Raw genomic sequence first — 20,825 nt, forward strand, 5'->3', positions numbered from 1 at the left:
TTGCGTTAATCTGGTGTAGTGTACCTGAGCCACTCATGCACCATGTGATCTGCGTAACTGTTATTTTTCACATGCTATTTTGTACGTTACTTTCATGAAAGCAATTAATTTGGCTAATGCTGTGGAAAGATCTGAATATTCTTTTGGTTATCAGTATGTCATTAAAGTTACAGATGAAAACTTTACAGTGACCCAGTTTGCAGTGTTTACCAACCAGCTGAAGGCTGGGATCAAATCTTCCTGAGAGCATTTAGAACATGAGGAGGATAGAGACAAACTTTTGGGAATGGAAAAGGAATCCAACAAAAGAGCGAGATGGAAGGAAAACCAGAGAGAGAGTATCAGGAAAGGAAGAATTCTGCCTGACAGGTTAATTTCTCCTAGATCCATCCCTTCCTTCCTGCTCACTGCTGTGGCCTGAGTTTAGGTGATTTCTCTATTTTTCACACACATATGCTGTGTCTGAAATACCTTTTTTCAGTGTCTACAACATTATGAATTCTTGTTGAACCTGTGAAACAGCGGTTATTCATTGCTTCTTTGAAACCACTTCCTAGCTCTGGTTCCATATGATTTCCCTCTATCAAGTGTAGGCTTCTGTCATTCAACTTATTTACCAGGTATTGAAATCGTCTCTGTGACTGTCCCGTTAGACCCTGAACTTTTTAAGATACGGACAGTTTTAATCAATCTTGGACATCTAGTCCCTAACATAGAGTTTGGCTTTAATGGAAACTTAAAAATAATCACGAAAGAACTACAAAGACTCAAAAGGGGTCATTAATTTTAGCAGAAAGGCAATAATTGGTGACCTTTCCCAGAGCAATTTTAATGAAGTATTGGAGGTGGAAACCATATTGAAGTGGGTTGATAAATGAAGAGATGAGTGGCCGCAATTCAAGACGGTTGCCTGTGAAAGGCAGGGGTAGGAGTGGAGGCTGTTGCTGGCACGGAAAGGAATATATGGTGCAGAGTCTTATGCTGGATGGAAGAACTGGGAGTTGGGAATATGATTCAAGGCTTAAGGCCAGGAACCCCGAACCTTTCTGAAGACAGTGGGGCCAGTGAAGAGCAGTAGTTTCTGAGTGGGTAGGAGGGACCCAACCTGGGGTGTGGAGGAGAGGTGACTTTTGGGAGTAATGAGCTGTCCTCATTCCCGTGAGAACAAGATGAGGAAAGGTTTCAATAATTGACTCGGAAGTAAATTATGGGATAGCATCCTTTATTTTTTAAAAAACAGACTGAATTCACTTTACTTTTCTGATATAAAAGCTATGTGGTGACCACAGCAGGATCCTGGGCCCTCTGCAGGGAGACGCTGGTGTGGCTCTTCAGGAGACGGTCAGCGAGTGCCTGGAGGGGGAGCTTGGCGAAAGTGGTCCCTGCGGAGGCTTAGGGGTGCAGCTGTAGGTTTGGAGGTGCCATCAAAGGTGGCTTTGGTGAAGTTGCCCGGGGAGCATTGTAGCCATCCTCAATACCAGCCATCGACATGAGCTTCTTGTGCACGGGGGCTGGATGATGCCAGTGCCCCCGGGGGTGAGGATGAGGAGCACCAGCATAGAGCCGCAGCCACCAGTCACCTTGCAAGGAACAGTTAGGGTTTGCTATCTTGTTCCCCCGTAGCCTCACCACACAGGGGTGATGGAGAGTGCCAGGACCATAGCCCCATGGATGGCAGTGAGTACCTTCCTGGACCATCATCTCTGTAGAAAAACTCAATGGCGACAAATGCCTTAAATCTGGCCCACTGGCCAGCACAGGTCTGCTTTTGTATGGGCGTAACTTCAAAATCTTAGGGACACCCCTGAAAAATCAGGGATCTCAGATTCTGTGAAGGGTAGGGAGAAAAGAGAGGTCTCCTCCAGGGACTTGATCTTCACGTCCTTGATCAGGCAGCTCAGCTTGGTGATGGGGACCCACTTCTTGTCCTCGGCTCTGCCTCTGTGGAACCCTTTCCGTAGCACCTTCCCATCATCCACCCTCATGTGTTCTCTCAGAGAAGCAATGCAGAATCCTTCAAATGAGGGGCTTTCTCCTTTTGTGCCTTAAATCAAAGCCAAGGTTGAGGAGAATATGCCAGCAGCATAGGCTTGGTGGCCGTTGCTTTTAGTGTGTTTAGGTAATTTGAATTGATGAGCAGAACAAAGCAGGAAATGTCATCCATAAATTGTTTCATTCTGGGTTTTGAAAATGTCCTTATTTATTTCTAGGTATATCTGGGGGATGGCTCTTAAAACGCTTGGGGAAGATTTATGTGCAGGAACGTATTGTGTCGTATGTTACTGCATCATTCAGTTTCAAAGAACTCTAGTCATTTGAAAATGCAATTGAGTGCACACAATGTTCAAATATTCAAATAAGTTTCAGAAAGGATCTTTTCATTTACAGTAAAATGACATCATTCTTTGCTGGCTCCTGTAAAATTGGCTTATCCTTTGTCAGCAGAAGACTGAAGTTCTGCTTCCTGTTTATAAAGCCAAACTTCTATCCTGAATTTTGTATTGCCTGTGGGATGTTTTTCGTTGCAAGTAACAGAAAACACAACCAAAAGTGGCTTAAAGAATGAGAAAAATTGTTAATTACATAATGAGAAACCTGGATGAAAGATCGTTCTGCTGTCAGTTAATTCAACAGTGTTTTTAAGATCAAGGTTCCATTCATCTGTCTGCTCTGGCAACCTTAGTTACTATTGATTTGACTTTTGTCCTCAGACTTGTCTCCTAATGATGAAAAGACACTATTTCTCTAGACCAATTAAATGAGAATCACTGCAAGGGAGAGGGGGAGTCCAGGCATTGGTCTGTTTAAAAGTTTCCAGATGATTCTATCCTGCAGTTTGCTAGTACTGGGACCAGAGTTGTACCAAGATTCACCCTGGGCATTATAGAGCCAGCTCCCCTGAAGCATATGGCCACTTGATAGCTGAAGAAAGCAGGGATTCTTTTAGCAAGGAATGGTGGGGAGGAATTCGGCCAACACTGCCTGCCATGCTGCAGATCTAAAGTGGAACAAACAAACAAGCAATGTTTTGAATTCATGTGTGATCATTATTATCACTGAAAAAGCTATATAAATTGTTTCTACCTTGAATTAGAGGCAAATCTTCAGACAGGCAGTTTTATTAACCCAGTGAGCTACAAGGAGAAGGCTTTGGCTAGGAAGGAAGCAGGAGTAATAAAGCATACTTTCGGGCGTTTCCTGTGTAGATAAATATCAGTCTTTTAAGAAATATACAGCAGTGATTGTTATTGCCTTGCCTAAGAATTTTAACCAACCCTTGATCAATCAGAATTGAGTCCCTTCTTCGTGGGTTATTTATATATTTGCTCTTTGTTGTGGGTCTCTTCCTTGTTTTTTTTTTTTTTTTAATTTTCAAATGCATTCTGCCTTCACCAGCATGTGCCAAAACAGAATTTTTTGTTGTCCCTCCTAAACTTTGTGTTGCTTAATGGCATTGCCACTTTCCAGCCAAGATGCTTTACTTGTATTTGTACAGCATCTCTGGCAAGCGTGTTTCCTCTTGCTCACAGATATTGTGCCACTTTAAGGGTCTCTTTTGCTTTTGACTCTTGAAATACCACCTTAAAAGGCAGGCCCCCCCCCCCCCACACACATCTTTTTCAGTCTCTGCTTTAGTTTATTCCTAATAGTGTTTCTGGAGTTACTGTCCTAAAATTTAGTTGAAGTCGTGTTGTTTTGGCTTTGCCCTGTCTCCCACTTATCTACAGAATGAAAGTCCAATGTGGTAGACTGTCTTCCTCAAGATAGTTATAAATATATCTCCCATCTCACACACTCTGCTTTATAATATGTCATTGGTACTCCTCCCATCATGAGGTGGGGTCTATGTCTCTTCACTAGATTGTGGGCAGGCTTGTGACTATGATGCAAGAGACACCAATGTGACCTCTCGGACCAGGTCATAAAGAGTGATAAGGACTTCTGCTTGTACCTCTTGGGACATTCACTATTGGAACTGAAGTCACCATGCTGTGAGAGAGAGCCCACCAAAACCTTCCCTGAGGCCTTTGCTAAGCTCCCAGCCCCCAGCCCACACCAGCTTGCTGCCCTATGACTGATCTTAGAAGTGGATCCTCCAGCCCTGAGTCAAGCTGCCCTTCGCTGATCTTTGTGGAGCAGAGGTGACCCATCCCTGCTAAGTCCTGCCTAAATTGGAAAATCATGATGGGGAAAAAAAAGATTACTTGTATTTAAAGTGACTAGATTTTTCTTTTTAAAGTCAGCTTTGATGAAGTATAAGGTACATAAATTTTCAATAATGTTCAGTATACAGTTTAATGAATTTTGACAAATATTTGCAGTCTTTTCACAGTAACACCATCATAATAGAACAGTTACATCATTTTATAAAGTTCACTTGTATACCTTTGCATTCAGTCCCCTGTCTCTATCCTCAGTTCGTAGTAACCACTGATGTTTCTATTTCTAGAGTTTTGCCTTTTCCAAAATGGAAAATTTGTTTTTGTACTAGTTTTTGGCCATTATAAATGTATCTGTTGTGAATATTCAAGTGTAAGTCTTTTTGTAGACATCATTTTCATTTCTCTTAAGTAAGTACTGAAGTATTTAATAATGAAGTATGAGATTGCTGGATTATGTGGTAGTATATGCTTAATTTTTTAAATTGCCTATTTTCCAAAGTAGTTTTCCCAGCACTGTATGAGAGTTTAAGTTGCCCTGTGTTTTTGCTAGTTCTTGTTATTACTGTCTTTTTTCCCCCCAAGTCCAGCCATTCTCATGGATGTAAAGGTGTCTCATTGCTGTTTTAATTTGCACAGCCCTAATGACTAGGGGTGTGGACATCCTTCATGTGTTTGCCATTTGTATATTTTCTTTGATAAAGCATCTAGTCAGATCTTCTGTCAAGTAAAAAAAAAATTGGGTTGTCTCTTTAACACTTAGTTTTAATTTTCCTTATATATTTAGGATGTGTTTCCTATCAGATATATAGTTTGGGAATATTTCCTCCCGTTCCATGGGCTATCTTTTCACTTTCTTGATGGTGTCCTTTGAATCTCAAAAGTTCATAATTTTGGTCAAAGTCCAGTTTATCAACTTTTTATTTTGTGGTTTATTTCTTTTGTGTTATCTAAGAAACCAAAAACCAAAAACCAAAAAGCATTTGCCTAAACAAGGTCACAAGAATTTCTTCTGTGTTTTCTTCCAGAAGCTTTGTATTTTTAGTTCTTGAATTAGGGGTATAACGCATTTTGAGTTATTTTTGTATACGGTGTGGGGGAAGTTTCAAAGTTCATTTATTTGCATATGGGTATCAAGTTATTTCAGCAGCATTTGTTAAAAAGACCATATTCTCATTGAATTATCTTGGCACCTTTCTTGAAAATCAGTTGACTGTATTCATATGGGTATATTTCTGGAGTATGTGTTCTGTTCCCTTGATTATTTGTCTGTCCTTGTGCCAGCATTCTACTGTCTCTCTCTCTCTTTTTTTTTTTTTAACTCTTTTTTATTGATTTATACTCATTTTACAATGTTGTATCAAATTCCAGTGTAGAGCACAATTTTTCAGTTATACATGAACATATATATATTCATTGTCACTTTTTTTTCCCTGTGAGCTACCACAAGATCTTGTATATATTTCCCTGTGCTATACAGTATAATCTTGTTTATCTATTTTACAATTTTGAAATCCCAGTCTATCCCTTACTATCTTGATTTTTGTAGCTTTATAGTCAATCTTGAAATCAATTGGTGTAAGTCCTCCAACATTGGTTCTTTTTTTTCAAAGAAAAAGAACTATTCCAGGTTCTTTGCATTTCTATATACACTTTATAGTAAGCTTTTACTTAGTATGAAAAGGATTGTTAGGATGAGGATTGTATTTAATATACTGATCAATTTGCTGGCAATAACAGCTTTAAAATTGTATTTATGAGATCCATTGGTCTTTTTTTTTTTTTTTTTTTTTTTGTAATGCCTTTGCCTAGTTTGGGTATCAGGGTAATGCTTGATTCACAGAATGATTTGGAGAGTGTTCCTCCTTCAGTATTTTGCACAACTTTGTGTAGCATTGTTATCTATTTCTTAAATGTTTGGATAACTCACCAGTGAAGCCATGTGGGCCTGGGAATTTTCTTGTGGATAAGTTCTTAAAGTACAAATTCTTTTTCTCTAATACATAGGGCTTTTCAGGTTATCTGTTTTTTCTTGGATGACCTTCAGTAGTTTGTACCTATCAAGAAATTTGTCCATTCCATTAGAGTTACTGCTTTTGTTGAAATAGAATTCTTAGTAATAATCTTTTAATTAGCCTTTAAATGTCTGTGTGAAACGGTAGTGATGTTTTATTCTTTCATTATTGATACTGTGAATAATGTTTACCTGCTTTTTTTCCTCATCAATTTTACTGACCTTTCAAAGAGCAGGTTTTTTTGGGTTTATTTATTTTCAATGAAGACATTGTTTTTATGTTTTTTGTTTTGCGACACTAGAACTATCCTTGTTCCTTATAACCTTTATAGTACAGATCCTTTTTTTTTTTTAATTGAATTACAGACAGCTACAATGTGTTAGTTTCTGGTGTACAGCACAGTGTCCCAGTCATGCACATATATACACGTTTGCTTTCACATTCTTTTTCATTAAAGGTTATTACAGGATATTCAGTATAGTTCCCTGTGCTATACAGAAGAAACTTTTTAAAAAAATCTATTTTTATATATAATCGCTAACATTTGTAAATCTCAAACTCTCAAGTATATCTCTTCCTACCCCCTTTCCCCGGTAACCATAAGATTGTTTACTATGTCTGCAAGTCTTTTTCTGTTTGTAGATGAGTTCATAGTGTCCTTTTTTTCTTTTTCTTTTTAGATTCCACATGAATGATATCAGATGGTATTTTTCTTTCTCTTTTCTGGCTTACTTTACTTAGAATGACTATCTCTAGGTCCATCCATGTTGCTGCAAATGGCATTATTTTATTCTTTTTTATGGCTGAGTAGTATTCCATTATATAAATATACCACAGCTTTTTTATCCAGTCATCTGTCGATGGACATTTAGGTTGCCTCTGTATCTTGGCTGTTGAATTAGTGCTGCTGTGAACATCGGGTGCATGTTCAGATCCCTTCTGTTCTAATTGAGTGTATACTTGCGTTTTACCCCTTCACTTCCCAGGTGAATATGCTTTTTGGGACAACTGTTGTTATTTATCTTTGTCATTTCTGCAGAATCTTGATTTAAGTTAAACTTAGTAATAGTGAATAAAGATCTTGAGAGTTGGCATAAGTGATTTAGCCTTCTGGTTACTGTCTCATATAGAATTCAACAGTAAGTTAAAACAAAAAGGCATAGGGAGAATTGTCATCTGGATGGCAAATTTAGCCTTTTTAAAGTAAAATATTATTTCTATAATGTGGTTTAAATATTTACATTTTATTATGATACACATGCTTGTTAATATGCTTTAGATAATTCTGGTTTCATTTTCTCTTGGTATGTTAAAGAAGAAGGGCTCTTTTAGTACATTCATCTGACTTAGAGCTTTCTTTTAACTTCACTTCAAGCCTTTTTCCCCGGCTGCAGTGGAAATGAATACAAAGAACTCCACACTCGGTTATAACAAACTAGATAAATGATTTCTATTACAAAAAGAACCACTCTATGAAATAGAGCTCTGTTTAGTAAAGATGGGCTTACTACTTGAATTACCACAATTTTATTTATAAAATCAGAATTTTATCTATTGTGTGATTTGTGAAGGGTTGTGTCATTATCGCAACAGCTCGAATTCTGTGAGATGTAAATACTTCCATTGTGCTTGGCCAACCGAGAGTAACAGCGCGGTGGTTGCTTGCCGACCCTTTCAGATCTCTTTAGATGGGGAAAGGTATAAATAAGTAAAGCAATTCTTTGGTTCCTGATAGAGTGGCCTGGAGGCTAAAGAGCAGTGGAAAGGGGCTCATTGTGTCTCATGCCGTTCACTTGCTGTCCCTTTATCTGCTTGCTCAGCTGCTCCTTAATGATCCCAAGGGAGCAGACTCAGGCTACATCCTTCCTCCACCCACGCTAGAAATCTTAACAACTTCATCTTTGAACTGATCCCTAGAATGGTTATTTTGCTCAGTTTTAAGCTGTTTTTCTCGACTGTGTACTTCCAGTTCTCATTTCCATCTAATATATTTTAATATATTGATGTCACATTAATCTTGCTAAAAAAAATTGCAATTACATCACTGTTTTGCCCCCAAACTTTTACAGAATAAAATGCTCTACAAACTGTTAGTCTCCATAAATGTTCTTTTGGCTTTACCTTCTTGGAGCATGGACTCTCATCCTCAGTTGTTCACCATTTCAGTCTCAATGAGTTTATTAGATCTCTCTTAAAATTATTTTTAGTAATATTTTAAAACTCACATGAAATTTTCCATCTTAACTATTTTTAAGTATACAGTTCAGTATGATTAAGTATATTCACATTGTTGTAAAGCCAATCATAGAACTTTTTCACCTTGCAAAACTGAAACTATTCATTAAACAGCAACACTCCATTTTCTCATCCCTCTAGCCCTTAGCAACCATCATTCTACTTTGTTACTATGAATTGGACTAATCTAGATACCTTATATAAGTAGAGTTATACAGTATTTGTCTTTTTGAGACTGACTTATTTCACTTAGCATAGCATCTTCAAGATTCATCCCTGCTGAAGCATGTGTCACAGTTTCCATCCTTTTTAAGGCTGATTATCAGATCTCTTTTAAAGAACAGGTTTTTTATGGGAAGAGGATTGAAGATGTTGGAATATTAAATATGTGAGAAGAGTTACTGTAGTTCGAAGGTAGGGTAGGGGGAAAAGAGACTCCGGGGCTTCTGAAAGTTTCAACTTCGCTTCCCCTAATTGTGTAGGTTAGCAGAAAATGCCCCCCCAAAGTATGCCACTTGGGCATAAGGATTATTTTGAGTCAAAGGCATGTAAACAGCAGATGCAAGAAGGCCATTCTGACCTTTCTTTTTCTTCCTCAAAGCAAGAGGTAAAACTGTCCTGTGAAAGGTGCCTTCCTGATGCCAGGAAAAGGAAGACATTCTTACTACTAGAGATGGAGATTGGAGGCTGAGAAAAGTCCGGACAAACGAACCTTGTTAATAATCCTTATCTTCCTGGTCACTTTTCCACAGTTCACTGCCCTGGCCCAAACCCTTTGTCTTGTCACCGTTTACTACTCTTTGTCCAGCCAAATATATAAGCTTTCAGCCCTAACTGCTTCTTTGGGTCTTCATTTTCCTTGTGAAGGCTTTCAGGTACACAAAAAAATTACCACGTAAAATTTGTATGGTTTTCTCCTGTTAATGTGTTTTGTGTCAGTCTGAGTCTTAGGCCCAACTGGGAGAGGGTAGAGGAGAAGTTTTACCCTCCATTCTTGTTTCCCATTTACTGAGTTTCCTTTAAGTATTAATAGTGCCTGGGTTCTCGTAAACTTTTTTGTTTAAGTAAATTCTCATCTCAGAACCAGTTTATTTATAATTAATAGGCATACTGATTCAATAAGGTATCTGCTTTTTCAGGTATCGCTGTTTCTTTGCAGTCTTTATTTTGTGTGTGTGTGTGTATGTATGTATGTATGTATGTATGTATGTATGTATGTATGTATGTATTTATTTATTTATTTATTTATTTATTTATTTATTTATTTATTTATTTATTTATTTATTTAAAACTGCAGAGCTGTTAAAACTAACATAAATGACTTTTTGGACTCATGATAACCCAGATGACCTGAAAAATAAGTTATTTCTTTGGAGTTCTCTTAGTCATTTATAGGTATGTGGATGATGAGGTTTACTTTCCTTGTTACGTAATAAAACATTTTTCAGTGTAAGAAAGTTCAGGGTACAGTTGGACACAACTTTTTTTTTTCTACTTACTGTGTAGGAAATATGATAGTCTCCTGAAAAGGTTAGTTCTTGGCCTCTGTGAACCAGAACCATCCTTAGAAGTTCTTTGGGACAAATCAGAGTGTGCCCCTGTCCTTTTCTGTATGTGGGTTCTAAAGTCCTTAGCTACTTGGTGCTTTGCAATCTGATGCAAAACTTCACCTATGTCCTGTTTCTTGCCAGACTCCAGTTCTCTCCCTGTTCACTTTCATTCTTGTCGTCATCTCCATGAAACAACTTAGACTTCCCCAAATGTGGCGGTGTGGCACATCCTTTCCGTGGCTTAGCCAATAAGAGTCTCCCTCCCTGGGATACCCTGTTCTTCCTTCTCTGTGTGGTGAAATCTTACTATTTGATTGAAGCCTTTGTCTGCTAGGGTTTCATATTTGAATCTCAGAACTCAACTTTTCTTAAGATGCTGTATGAATATTATTGTTCTAGATGTATAAGAACAAGTTAATTTATTACCTTCAATGGATGCTTTAGGGTATTAGAAATTAATTTTCTTTTGAAATCCCCCACTGAAAAAGGTCTTGTCTGAGTTTGTTTCCTTCTGTTGCCCTTGCACAGATTTCACACTCATTTGGATCATTTGTCACAGTGTAATTATTTGTCTGTGTACTGTGTATTACTTCTTGTCAGCTTGTCCATTTGGGCAGGGCATCTAGAGAACTGAGTCTTCTTGTTTATCCTCACATCCCAGTGCTCGGCACCGTGCCTGATACACAGAGCTGACGTTCAGTAAATGTTGATGAGTGTGGGTAGACACTGATGCTGAGAATTACAGTGCCTTCCTTAAGGTAGCTCAGCTTCATTTTTTTTCAGCATGACTGCAGTCCACATTGTTCCTTCTTTTTTCTAACTTATTTTTGTATTTACCTTCTGTCTTAAATGAGTACCTTAATATTTACTGTGCTGTTTTCTAGTTGTCTGTATGTCATACTTCAGCAGTTTCCTTGTTCCTTGTGGTTCTTTGCCTAAATAGAGCTAAATGCTCCTAGGTAAGAATCCATTGGTATGGATTTTTAGAAATTAACTTCTTATTGATAGTTACATGGAAAATTGCATGAGATGATTCTTTTCCCTCATTTTATTAGGCAAAAATATGGTTAAACCAGTTATTTGAATAGTCATGTTGCTTTTATAGTACTTACAATTTGTGTGTTATCTGTTCTCACTTTCTCAGTTGATGACAGTTTTCGCTATACGTCATTATACTTACTTACCCTTTGAGAGTTTGCTCCGTGAATTGATTTCTCACCCAGGTGGTTAAGTAATTTGCCTCCCTTCTTTTTGCATCCCTGTCTGCCCAGTGTGTAGAGATGGAAATAGATGTTGGTTGTCACTTGGTGTCATTTTTTTGTCAAGTATATGCCGTGTTCATCAAGAACAGAAGAGTTAATCCTTTGAACTGGCAGAACCACAGCCTTCGCTGGCCCATCAGTTCTCTCTCAAACTCTGGAGGGTGATGACAGTGCGACCTCTCTGCATGGGAAGGACCCTGTAGTTAGATGATGTACTTTGGAATGTCAGGATGGGTTCTTTGAATGCCAGAGTGTGATTGTTTCAATTTTTGTCAAGAAAATATTTAACGAGAACATAGTTTCCTCACAGTATTAGAATAAGGCAAACATTTTATCCTCACCTCTCCTTACCAGCCTAACCTATGAAGGCTGAAAGGACACATTCCCTATTTTGTAAACTGCCATAGAATCAGCAGCAGCTTTCTGTTCTGCTGGCTTGTCTTTCTCCTCTCCGTAAAGCCTGAGATAGGTGTGCTTTTTTGAGGTTGATTAGAAACATGTTTTTCAAAATGTCCAAACTGCTGAGATGTTAAACTACTCCAGGGTCGGAAGTGGCTTGGTGTGTGTAGAGAAGAGCACGTTTGCTGTGGACAGAGGGCTCAGAAGACCTGTGGCTCCTGAGTATACTATGTTCTGTTTTCTGAACTTGTTCTTAACTTCTTACAGCCTCCATTTTCTCTTATACTCTGTTGTGAAAATCAGATAAAAGCATAAATGGTAATATTTATACAGGCTGTGTGGTACAGAGGTGAAGCCACATCAGTTTCTGTGTTTTATGGAGTGCTATTAAGTCAGCCCCCATTTTCACCTGCCCAAACGCCTGCCCCCTGTTCTTCTTACCCCTTTATAATACAGCTAACCCTGAAAACCCTCTTCCTCATGGAGAATTTGCATATTTTTTTTTAATGTGCTAGACACTGCTTAATAAAAACACAACTAGTAAATAGCAAAGTTAGAATTCAGATCCTGGTCCTTTTTACTCTTGGCTGAGCTGATGCCATTAACCAACATATGTTACCAACTATCAGCATTCTTTTATCATCATTAATGGTAGGTAGGATGGTCATCTTGATAACCTCATTATCAGAGATAACAATTAAAGGGAACTATAGGAAGCTTGAAAAAGAAAATTATAGAAATTCTCAATATGTTTTAGTAGGTGTGTTTGTAGTCAAAACAACAGCAAAAAAATAGGATCAGTGTGTGAAGATGGTGTGGCCTGTTGTGGCTGATCAAGTGGCAGCCATCACTGGTCTGTTCAGAAAACTCAGAAATGTGTAAGGGTAAGTCTGGAACAGTCGAATAACTGTGCGTTTATGTGACTTAAAATGCACTAAATCTAATAGTACTGTTGCTTAAAAGATGCCAGATGCGACTTCTTTCTTCTTTAAAGCAATCCTTTAAATTTTTATTAGTCCACTTTTGTTTGTATATCAGAAGAAACATGTGGTTTCTGGTACAAAATTTATGTTTACAAGACAGCGGCATATTATTTCTCTTCAGAGATACGTTATTTTCTCAAGTCTGGTTCTGTCATGCTTAGAATAAGCTGTTTTTCTTTTGTAATATTCTGAAACTTTATGGGATGTTTAAAAAGATAAAAGATTCCTAAAGTTCGTGGTTTACATTGCATGAAAAGAGATGTGTATGTGCTTTTACTTTCATGTGTGCACTTTTCATGAAAATTACCCCTTCCCCCTTATTAACAAAGTGAGTTTTGAATGAGAAAGCACCAACACAGGATCCTTGCCTCGCGAATTTAGATTTCTAGACTTGTAATTTAATTACATCTCTCTCTCAGACATGGATGTAGGTACAGCTCCAAAGTGCTATCAGTAGGCAACCAATGAAATTAATGTCTGTATCATTTTTATAAATCCAGCGTAAGAAAAAAGCAAAAAACATAGTTCTGAGAAAAGCCGGTCAGATTTAAATTTATTCTTTAGACCTGATACTCTATTACAGACACATCCTGTCTCCAGCAATTTTTTCTTTTTTCTTTTTTTTTCTTTTGGCTGCTTATTTCAGTTTCCTCTGCTTTTTCTTTCTTGCTTTTCAGACAAATAATTCTTTGCCAGCAGCATTCTTTCAATCTGTCCAGCTTGGTTCAATATTGTATTTTTTTTTTTTTTTTTTTTTTACTACCTTTGCTGCTCAGGGTCATTTCCACCCAGATGAATATTTCTCAGAAGCAGTGTTTTAGGACTTTTGAGGATCTTTGTTTTTCTTTATCATCACTGTTCTCATTATCTCCAAGGCATATATTATGTAAATAACTTATATTTTGAAGTCATGTAAAATATACTTACTATGTATTTTTATATTTTCTTTTTTGTAGATAATTCAATTTCAGATATTAATATCAGCAAAGAGTTTCTGATTTTTAATGATCTTTTGCTTATAAAGCAATCTCTAGGTTGCAGAAACTGAGAAATAAAACAAATGCTCATGTGTTGGAAGTAAGTGTTTTTGGTTGTTGCCTCTGGATCGTATTTTCCTTTTGCTAACCTGTGAGGATCACATGAAGTAATTGCGTTTCTTTGATGTTTTCTCATTTTCGGTTCTGTAGTTTCTCATGTCTTTTTAGCGTAAGGCATTGCTAATGGGTCTCTTTCCAAGGCAATTTCTAGCTTCTCTCATTTTATTTTCTTCTTGTTTTATCATAGAATTGAAATATAAGTTGGCCAAAAAGATCATACTCTTACAGTTGTGTTAATTCAGGAGGCATTTATTGAGGGCATTATATACTGTGTAAGTCCCAAGTGCATCAAAGAAATACAGATAAAATCAAATTAGAGAGCAGTTCTAAGGCAGTGTATTAATTTTCTATTGCTGTGTAACAAATTTCTACAAACTTAGCAGCTTAGAACAACACACATTTATTATGTCTCTCATTCTTTTTTTTTTTTGTGGCTCTGGAGTCTGGACACAGCTTAGCTGGGTCCTGTGCTCAGGGTCTCACAAGGCTGCAATCAAGATTTTCCAGTCTACACTTTCATTTAGGGACTTGAATGGGGAAGAGTCCCCTTCCGAGAGTGTTCAAATTGTTGGCAGAATTTCCTTGGCAGCATCTGTGTGACATAGGCCCCAGATGTTGGCTGGCTATCGGTTGGGTGATGACCACCCTTGGTTCTTAGAGACTGCCCATAGTTCTGGCCATGTATGCTTCTCCAGCACGGCTGCTTCCCTTGTTGAGCCTGGGAAGGAAGTCTGTAGCTCCAGTCTGCTGGGAAGCTGGAGTCTTACATGACGTAGCACAGTCGTGGGAGTAATAGCCCGTTACCTTCCCCACAGTCACCGTCCTGCTTACCCTGAAGGGGAGGGGATGAACGCCAGAGGGGTGAACAGAGGCATGAACACCGGAGGTGGGGTCGTGGAGAGTCTCCTTTGGATCTTTCTTCCACAGACAAGATGCGAATCTCAGGGTGATAAGTAAACCTTGAGTGATTAAAAATGGTACATATTAATGCTTATATATCGTGTTCATGCTGGGGTTAGATTAGAGGGTGGAAGCTGGGCCATAACTGTGACTGGCACTTTGCTGAAGCGTGGTCTGTATTTTGACAAGACTGCAAGCTAAGGACGAGGTTTGTCTCATGAGGCCCTGCAAACTCTGTGCCCTAGCATTTCAGAGATGGATCCACGTATGTCTGAGCCTCCAGAGTAGAGACCAGAATTTTTTTTTACTCCACATTATATTCATTAAGATTTCAGAATTATCATCAAACTATTAATATAATTAGTTGCTTTTGTTTAAAGTAGCAAACAATACAGACATCAAAGATAAGTTTCTCATTAGGTTGAATAAAAATCTCATTAAAAGCATAATTTAGGCATGTATAGAGGATAATCTTTTTTTAAGATTTACATGTTCTCAGAAAGCAGCAATACAAAAATAGATTTCACAGTAACATTAAGATTTCTTTCTTCTTTTTTTTTGGCGTCAATTTATTCAGTTATTTAAACAGGTAATGAGATTAGTTCCATTGGTTTTTTCATCTTATTTTTCTTCCTGCTTAATAATAGGCCTTGTTTTACATTGCGGAGTTGATACCATGAATTTAATGACTTAGAACAATGACCTTTAGTTTTGGTAAATTTCTGGATTAAATTCACATTTTAAATATAGTTTTATTCTTGGGAAATATGCCAATTTAATAGTGAAAGAAGAAAAACTTGATACATGTAGATTTTTTTGAACATTAAATTTATAGAATAAATCATAGTCTTTTAAAAAGAATTCTGTTTATACATTTAAAATTTTTTTATTATAGTTGATAAGAATTCTTTGTTTTTACATTAAAAAATCTTTGCTATTAAGAAGAACTGCAATAACAACAAAAAGTTGGGTGGAAGGAACTTAAATAGATTTATCTTTTCCGCTGGAAGTATTCTTCTGATCTTATTTTATAACGTGAGTCATGGGAACAGTGATGACAGTCTGTGTGGAGAAGATTAGGAGGTACGGTACCCAATTGCATTAACAGATGATTTATAAGTTTGGTTTGGAGGGCTGGTGTGTGTTGAGGTGGGGGTGAGGAGGGGGCGGTGAGGGAGGAGAGGCTGATTGAGAAGCAGAGAAGGTGCTCAGAGTGGTGCTAATAACTTTTGTTGTGTAGAATTGACTGACGTGGACCACAGCTCTAAAATGGGGACACTGGACCAAATCCAAGTAAAATTTAAACTTCTTAATTATAAACATTTATTTTTCCCTGGAATCTGTACTTTGGGTTTTTTTTTTTTTTTTTTTAATTCTTCCCAGACCTGAGTGATAATGTGCACCTGCGCGCATACACACACACAGAGACGCATGGCTTGACACCCTGAGAATTTTAACAACCACCGACCCCTGATCCCCACCTCCGTCAAACAGGCGTACCACACACTTGCCCTGCCTCCTTTACCCTGTTGTGTATTTTTGCCCAGAGCACTTACACCTTCCAGTCGTTATTTTTTGTCCATCTCCAGTGGACTATAAACTCTCCTAGGGAGATAATTTTTGTCCGTTTTGTTCACTTTCTACAAAAAGGTGAACAAAATATATTCTACAGTGTATTTTTGTCTGTTCTCCTCTTAAAAGAGATCATTAAATTTTGTTGGCTAAATCAACTGTTGGTCACTTGATATACTCTAAGTTATGTTGAAATCTTTCTTGTCCTCAGCAGCGGGCTCAGTGTAGTATATGTCTGTGTTGGGATGTTAGTGGTGGCTGTGGCTGCGGCTACATATACACTTTCAACCTGTCACACCTCACACGATTATATTGTGGAGGTAGGTAGTGTGTGTAAAAATTAGCAAAGGATACAAGACCTTATAAAGTTAAGTGCTACATTATATAGTGGTAGGAATTGGTCAAAGATCAGCCTGCTGGATTGGGTAAGAGACAGCTTCATGGCATAGGTGGAAGTTGAACTGGACTTTTAAAATTATAGACAAGGGTAAGGAAGGTTAGTTTAGGCAAGGAGCCCTTAAGCTACCTCCTTTCTGAACCTTCTCTAATTTTACTCCCATCCCTCAGGATTATTTTTAAAAGGAAACAAACTAAAAAGTTATTCACCATCTTCTACCATGATCTGGCATATAGCACATGATTACATTTAAATATTATTTTATTTTATAATTAAATATAATATAAATTATAACTATTTGTGTACCATCTGTTACCCAAAACAAAAAAGACGTATTATTGATATTACTTGTTAAAAAGCAAGCAGATAGAATGTGTTTTCTCTCTCAGTGAGGGAGGAAGAATCCTTAGAAGACAGGATGGTTCCATTTAGCACCCAGTTACATTTTCTCATTAACTGCCCACCAGTTTCCCATTGCCTCTATGACTCAGAAATGACAGGTGGTCCTATTGAATTTTAGTTTGTTCGGACACATTGAGCAAAGGACAACTCTGGAGAGGAAATTAACTATAATAGTGACAAAGAGAGCCAATAATTAATAAGAGTGACAATTTTTGATATACATTTGCTGTAATCTTCTTGTATATACTTTAATTGTATAAATGTAGAGGAGTTTAATTTATTTTGTTGTTCACTTATCCTAAAATTTTTATACTAGTACTAGTTAAATGTACACATGTTACTATGTTCCTGTTTTTCTTCTAGTAAAATTATTAATCATTTTGCAGTAATGGCTGCAACCAACCTGCTCATTAATTTCCTTATTGCAAGAAGCTTTGCCTAACACGCTAGATACAAACTGAGGAATGGACAACAAACTCAATAAATAAGATATTTTTTAAAAATCCAGTTATCTTTCAGAGTTTGTTAAGCAGATCATTAATACACAGCTATAATGCCTTTGAAATGAGCTTACTTTTTTTGCCAGGTAGCATCATCAAATTGTGCTGTGTTTGATATCCTATGTAGCCAATTAATTAGTCACTTTTATTTTCAATTGATTTTTGTCTTTCAAAAGTAAACTCTCTGAATATTCCTTTTTGTAGTATTATATCTCAAAAAGATGTATGTGAAGAATTTTAGTACTTTATAGATTTTGATGAAATAGACATGTAAGTCATTACTTACATTGATTTATAAGTATGTCAACTCTGAGTTACATTTTTGTAGTTCTTAGGTATTACCACCATCTTACCTACTATATATGTTCTTCAGTAACTGTTGACTAAATGGGTTGTGTATAGCAAATGTGAAAAATTGTAAAATGAATATTTCTAAATTGTGTGAATAAAAAGTCATAAAAATGCCATGAACAAACATTTACTCTGTTTATGAACAGATGATTTCCCAAGTTGTTCTTAAATTGTTATAAAATTCATAATACATGTTTTAGAAAACAGACAACGTGCCAGAACTATAAGTATTTTCTTCCTTACTGATAATTGAAAATATTTGAGTGTGTATTTCTCTTCATTTAAAAATAAAGAATAAATTCCTAGAAGTAAAATTATTAAATCAATGGTCTATAAATTTAAAAATTTGATTGATATTATAAATTGGGTTGTATCACATTTCTGTTCATAATACATGATACCACTTTTTCCAAACACAGCATCTTTTCAAATATTTGATCTTTCCCAATTACGTAGGAGGGGAATGGTATCGCTGTGAGATTTTCATTTATATTTTTCACATTGTGAATGAGCCATTTGTATTGCGTTTTCTGGGAACTCTCCATATCTTTTGCTCTATTGGGCTGTTGATCTTTTTTCTTACTCTTTATATTAGCTCTTTTTTTAAAAAAAAATTTATTGAGTTATAGTCAGTTTACAATGTTGTGTCAATTTCCAGTGTAGAGCACAATTTTTCAGTTGTACATGAACATACACGTATTCATTGTTGCATTCTTTTTCACCGTGAGCTACCACAAGATCTTGTATACATTTCCCTGTGCTATACAGTATAATCTTGTTAATCTATTCTGTATATGCCTGTCAGTGTCTACAAATTTCGAACTCCCAGTCTGTCCCTTCCCACCCCTCTTCCCCCGGCAACCACAGGTTTGTATTCTATGTCTATGAGTCTGTTTCTGTTTTGTATTTATGTTCATTTGTCTTTTTCTCTTTTGTGTTAGCTCTTTATATTGGGGAAAGTTGACCTTTGCTTGGATCTAATGAATTGCAGGCAGTTTGCCTTTTTTGTTCTTGGGTTGTTTTTGTTTTCCAGGTTGGGTTGTCTTTTGTCTTACTGACTTTGGATCATGTTTTAAAATTTTTTATGTAGTTGAATTTGCCAATTGGATTTTTTGTGGCTTCTGAGTTTCTTGTCAAAGTTGAAAGAACCTTCAGTACTTAAAGATTACAAAAGACTTCTCCCAGGGTTTAATCTAGTACTTTTATGGTTTAATCTTGTTTATGTAAGCTTTTGATCCACTTGTAATTTATTCTTTGTCAGGTGTGAAGTGTGGAAAAAATAAACTTTTATCTTTTCTAGATAGTTATTCAATTGTTCCAGCATTATTAAAGCCCGTCTTTTGCACTGATCTAATGTGCCACCTTTATTCTATATGAAAACCTATATATAAAGGTTTGTTTGTTTATTTATAAAAATATATATAATTTGAGTCTATTTTTGGACTTTCTGTTCCACTCCATTGATACATATATTTTCGTTTATCCTATGTTTAAATATTTCATAGAGCTACTCATCACTCTTTTCCAGAATTTCCCCAAATTCTGAACCTGAACAGAAACTATTTTTTGTTTATTTCTTAACCTGGGGATTTCTGTTGCTGTAAATTTGTGCAGTCCACCTTGGATTTTTTTCTAGGAGTTTTTACTTATCTCCCTCTTCTTACCCTCTTTCTTGTACCCAGAGCTTAGAGCCTGAATTGAACTGTTTTCTTGTCTTTGGGGCCCCCAGCCATATTCTTTTCAGTCCTTCTTTCACAGATTGTACAGCCATTTAAGAGTTTCATAGGGGATTAATCTAATTTCCCATGTCGCTGTGCCCAAGTTTGAGTGTAATGCTCCATCCTATCATATTTATGGTATGCTTTGAGTTGATAGTATACCTCAGGACTACCTAATTTTCTTTCCCTTTTTTGACTCGGGAGATTTTTTTTTTTCTTGCTAGGTTAGCAATGTATTTAAATACTGAAAAGCTTTTTGGTTATATTTTATCAGTGTTTCTAGATATTTGTGGTATAAGAGCATCTACTATGTTGCCAGAACAGAAGTCTCTCTCTAAATATTACGCATTTAAAACCACCTTTCTTAATTTGGCAATAGATGAATTGTGATTTATAATTTTCTCTTATCCCTAGATGGATAATTAGGATAGAAAGGTTGAACTTCAGCTGGTCTTCTGTATTTGTATTCATCTTTGGCTACACGTACTAGATAAACCAGGGTTTATAAAAACCAAAAATTATGTATTTGTCAATGTTTCTAAGTTAACATTAGACAGAAATTATTCTCTTCATTTTCTTGAATACTGCTCTTGAGTGTTAGTAGAGGTTTGTTTTCCAAGCTTGTGACTGGTTTATTTTTGGCTGAATTTGTGATAGGTGACTTTCTGCTCAAGGGAACTAAAATTGAAAACAGGGGTCAGGTTTCTGTGTAGTGGACGCCAGAGAGTTTAAGGTGGCAGGACCTCACAGTGAAGTTGAAAAAGTAACAGCTCAGTGGTTGGATAGTTATCGCTAGATGTCACTCTCACCAGGATGGTGAGTGGGAGCAGAAAGACCAGAGTAGGAGGACACACCTGGGATGAGAGCTGGTTGATGAATTTTGAGGTCAGTCAACTAGATGAGTGAAGAGAAACTTCAGGGGCCCACCCCTTTTCTCTGTTGGTCTCAACTGCTCTTAAATCTCTGGCACATTCTGCTTTGTTCACTGCCTTGGTGGTGGTGAGTGCAGCAACAATATAGGAATGATTTATTGTGGCAGACCGTTTACTAAGCACTTATATTTCCTAATTAATCCTTAAGATAGCGCTATTGAGAATATATTTTCTTTCCTATTTTACAGATGAGGAAATTGAAGATTGGGAGGTTCAAAACTCTTGAGCTGCTAAATAGTAGAGCTAGGATTTGGACTTAGTAATAAGTAGTCCTAAAATTTGTGTGCTTAATCTCCTGTATACTGACTTAGTAATGAAGCAGGGTTTTTGAGTCAATTTTCATCTTTTTGTT

General features: G+C 36.8%; 1 protein-coding gene and 1 pseudogene across 1 annotated transcript in view; one reads left to right on the forward strand and one right to left on the reverse strand.

The window, feature by feature from the left end:
- The window catches only part of DDX10 (DEAD-box helicase 10), a 214,275-nt gene that overhangs the window by 89,403 nt on the left and 104,047 nt on the right, over nt 1–20,825 (forward strand). The window lies entirely within an intron of this gene.
- LOC105080332 (small ribosomal subunit protein uS5 pseudogene) lies at nt 1,273–1,985 on the reverse strand (annotated as a pseudogene).

The sequence above is a fragment of the Camelus bactrianus genome, chromosome 33 (genome assembly GCF_048773025.1).
Source record: "Camelus bactrianus isolate YW-2024 breed Bactrian camel chromosome 33, ASM4877302v1, whole genome shotgun sequence".
NCBI classification, from domain to species: domain Eukaryota; kingdom Metazoa; phylum Chordata; class Mammalia; order Artiodactyla; family Camelidae; genus Camelus; species Camelus bactrianus.